The sequence below is a fragment of the Gossypium arboreum genome, chromosome 7, assembly GCF_025698485.1.
Source record: "Gossypium arboreum isolate Shixiya-1 chromosome 7, ASM2569848v2, whole genome shotgun sequence".
NCBI classification, from domain to species: Eukaryota; Viridiplantae; Streptophyta; class Magnoliopsida; order Malvales; family Malvaceae; genus Gossypium; species Gossypium arboreum.
Genome location: NC_069076.1, coordinates 95,692,792 through 95,697,330, shown reverse-complemented (window position 1 = coordinate 95,697,330; position 4,539 = coordinate 95,692,792). Strand labels below are relative to the sequence as shown.

The following is a 4,539-nucleotide window of genomic DNA, read 5'->3' as shown; positions in this document are numbered from 1 at the left end:
TTAAGGGATATAGAAGTAAATGAATGAATGTTTGCTAAGTTTGAATGGCACAAAGAGTGATAATTGATTTAAGAACTATTAGTAAATGTTTGGGTGTAAATTAGATGTGTTTAGCATGTGAAAATAGCTTAAAAATGGTCAAAAATCATGTTTTCACACGGCCAAGTCACACGGGTGTGTGCTCTGGCTGTGTGGCTCTCTGTTTATGTCACACGGGCTATTCCCACGGCTGTGTGAGCAAGTCAGATCTACCCACGGCCTGGCCCTACGTCCATGAGTGCCCCACAGGCTGGCCACATGGCCATGTCTTAGGCCACACGGGCGTGTGCCCTTATCTTCTAAAGCATGTATTGAGCCTCGTAGGCCCATATTAGGGACTTTATAGTGAAATTTGAAAGGTTTTGAATTGGAATGAAAGTTTATGACTCGGTTTTGTATAAATGTTAGTGTATAAGTCTAGTAATGCCTAGTAACCCTATTCCGGTGACAGTTTGGGATTAGGGGGTGTTACAGGTCCCACTGCCGAGATCAGACACCCGTTACTCCAATTTCCATCGGGACTGCAGGAAAAACTATTTCAAATACTACGGGCCCGACCCCTAGGTATAGGACGTTGCATTGACTGGGCCGCACTTGAACAAATCCAGCTGGCTGAAGCGGTCCGAGCCCTTCTGATGACTGACCCATAAGGGCTCTTTTTTGAGATCATCGAGTCGACGTACCTCGAGTTCACACTCGAACTCTACTCGACCTTTCATCTTCATGTAGTTATGATAGAGTTCGATGATCTCGGAATGATCTAGTTCCATCTCGGCGGTTTAGGCCGCCAGTTGAGCGTACCTGAGTTCGACGTCACCTTAGGGCTCTATATGGAGGAGTTTATGGACGACGATGATTTTCACACCCTCCATCGCCACATCCACTTGTCTGTCTCCAACAACTGGAGGGCCCTCGTTCCTGCTTCGGCCACCTATAACCCTAGCCACTCTAAGGCATCGGTCCTCACCTTATCTCTGAGGTACTTACACGCCATCTTGGCCCACACTCTGACAGGGCGGCGATAGAGCACCGCCGTCGTCAACACTCACAATGCCTACTTTTTATGGAGTATGGCGAATGGGCACATCTTCGACCTTGCCTATTTTATTGCCCTCGCCATTCGCCATCAGACGGAGCGACGTACGAGAGGAGTCATCTCTATTGGCCCCTATATGACTCGACTGGCACGGTACTTCGGTCTCCTAAACACAGTAGCACAATCATCCTCCCTCACTCTCTTTGGTCAGATGTCTCCACAGGGCATCTCGAGTATGTTACATATGAGGACGATCGAGTGAGAATGTGGAACTGACCTTCCTCAGTACCACCTCATCCAGTCCACCGAGGAGGTAGACCCAGAGGATATTACTGATGATGTCCCTCCACGTCATGAGGACCTACCGTCTTAGCCACCACCCATCCATCGTCCAGTTCATGCAGCAGCTTCATACTCTGACATCTTTGAGTGCCTTACTCGATTTGAGCAGCAGTATTTTCAGCACTTTGATCACATTGATGCTACTCTACATCAGATTTGTCAGCACCTCCACATCTCATCGCCACCACCACCTCGCGAACCATCCGGCAATGACGATGTTTAAAGACTTTTTATTTTTTATTTTCACTTTTATCTTTATTTATCTTCTTTAAGTACTTTTTATTTCATTTTACTTTAATATTATTTCATTTTTAGGTTTTATAATTTTTATTGAACAATTTATAGTTTCTGCCACTTCATTACGAGTAATTATGCTTCTCTATATTTCTTAAAGAGTTCTTGATTTTATCACAGTTATAAAGAGCTCCAAAGCTCATCACCATTTAGGAAGTTGAATCCACTAGAAAGGGTTCTCCACGACTGCCATGTCCTGCCCGACCACCATGATAACCTCTTCGCTGGACACTGTGGTTGTGGAACCCAACCTCTACCACCACCGGAGTATCCTCCTCCAATCTTATCATTGCCTTGGCCGACTTACCTGTAATAAACCGTAATTTATACATATTTTTATCCCATGCTTAGCATATTTTTTAGATGATTTATCCTTAGATTTGGTGAATTCGATGCTCCTAATCCTTTAATTTCATATTTTATACTTAGGTGAGCATAAGAGAGAAAAAAGAGTGAAAATTGGGCCAAAAACGGAGATGACCAACATGTGAAATCAACACGGCTTGGACTTTCGTACACAGGTAGACCATACGCCCGTGTCCATTTAACAAACTCAAACACGGTTTGAAGTAACCGACACGGACGTATCCCTGTCAAGCCCAAGTTTAGTTCTATTCGGAAAAGGGCACTCTTAAAGGCTTTTAGGCATTCTAAAGCTTATTTAAACACCTGATGAGGCACTTAGAAGGTACACACGGAGTAGGAGGCAAGAAATTACTCAAAGAAAGCCGATTGATCCATCTCAGAAGACGGATTCATCTTCAAGACTGAAGATCTCCCTTCAATTTCCTTCAGGAGTTTTGGGTTTTCTTTATGTTTTGTTATCTTTATTCTTTTGGGATGTTTTCTTTTATAAATATGAACTAAATCCCCTAAATACCTAAGGGGAATGAAACCTAAGATGGATCTTGTTGTTATTATCTGAATTGTATGATAAATATTTGACTTGTTCTTAATTATGGATTATTCTTGTTTTAATATTCCAGGATATTGATTCAAGTTCTGATGTGCTTATTCAGAAGAGCAAAAGTCCCTGTCTAAGAGTATATCTAACATAATTAAACGGAGTTGATTGCACGCCTAGAGATAGGGTGACAAGCTTTTGCCAGATTAGGGTGAAACCTAATAAGGGAATCCATAGATCGAGTTAATGGAACATGAGTGAGTTAATTAGAAAGAGATTTCAATTAATCAACCTAAGGTTAGACGTTGTTAGTCTCGAGAGAGATAATAATATAAATTATGGATTTCTACGGATCAAGTCAAATGAATAAATCGTCTGATTCAGAGTCAAATAACAAGTGAAGTCTAGGTGGAATTTTCCTTGGGTATTGTCTTAATCAATCAGTTTTCTCAAAAGTTTTTCCCAATTTTCATTCTGTGCATTCTTAGTTTAGTAATTAGTTTAGATAAACAAAACCCTTAATCTTTTAGGCTAGATAATAAAAAGAAAATTAATATTAGTACTTTTAGTTTATTTGGGGTTCGACAATCTGGTCTTGCTAAAGCTATACTACTGTTCGACAAGTGCGCTTGCCTTCATCGTGATAGTTAGTTTTCAAGAGCGATCCATTGTAAATTATAAAACTTATGGAACGTATCATATATCACATCATTTCACGATCAATCGGCTAAATAATAAGAAGACGGTAATTACTAGTACTTTTAGTACTCGTGGATACGACATTCCCTACTCACTGTAGCTATACTATTGTTCGATAGGTGTGCTTGTATTTGTCGTATTTATAGTTAGTTTAGTGACTATCAAGTTTTTGGCGCCGTTATCGGGGACTAAAATATTAGGAACACTCAATTTTTATTAATTATCCTTTTTTTATTGCATTTTATTTTTGTTTTTAGTTTTATTTGTACATTCTAATTTTTCTTTAATTTGCTTTTGGCAGGTTCTTCTAATTTATGACAAGAAGAAACCAATAGGGACCATTTTTATTTGACAGTGAATTGAATGTACAGCTTGCAAAAATTGTAAAAAAGAAAAGCAATGTCAACGGAATATAGTAGACGAGAAAGAGGACATTATTATTACTGAGGAGATGGGTGGTAATCAGAATAATCAGCTACCTCCTACAGTTGCTACAAATCCTGCAAATAGAAATCATGTTCCTCATACTATGTACGATTATGCCAAGCCCACTCTAACTGGGGCTAAATCGAGTATTGTGTGACCCACTATTGCTGCAAATAGTTTCTAACTGAAGCCGAACACTATTCAAATGATACAACAGTTTGTTCAGTTTGATGGTTTACAAGATGATTATCCAAATACTCATTTGGCTAATTTTTTGGAAATCTGCAATACTTTCAAGATTAATGGCATTTTTGACGATGTCATTCACCTCTAGTTATTCCTTTTCTTGTTAAGGAACAAAGTTAAATAGTGGTTGAATTTTTTACCATGAGGTTTTCTCACTACATGGGATCAAATGACCGAGAAATTTCTACTAATGTACTTCCGACCGGGTAAGACAACCAAGTTGAGGAATGATATCTCTTCCTTCGTTCAGATCAACTTAGAGACCTTATATGATGCATGGGAGAGATATTAGGATTTATTAAGAATGTGCCCTCACCATGGGTTGCCTTTATTGTTTTAGGTTCAAACCTTCTACAATGGTTTGAATTCCTCAACTAGGTAGTTAATTGATGCAGTAGCCGTGGGACTTTGAATAATAAAATACTCAAAGTGGCTTATGAATTTATTGAGGAGATGTAACTGAATAATTATTAGTGGCTGATCCCGATATTCGTGTGACAGGTTTTAAATATTTATAAAGAATCATTCTTGAAACTAACTATTATCACGATGT

The 4,539-nt window shown here is 39.3% G+C and overlaps 1 non-coding gene across 1 annotated transcript; it reads right to left on the bottom strand.

Annotated features, from left to right (window-relative positions):
• Window positions 1-4,203: 4,203 nt before the first annotated feature.
• On the bottom strand, window positions 4,204-4,310 carry LOC128295843 (small nucleolar RNA R71). Its single transcript, XR_008286392.1, has one exon. It is a non-coding gene; the product is annotated as a small nucleolar RNA R71 (small nucleolar RNA).
• Window positions 4,311-4,539: the final 229 nt, after the last annotated feature.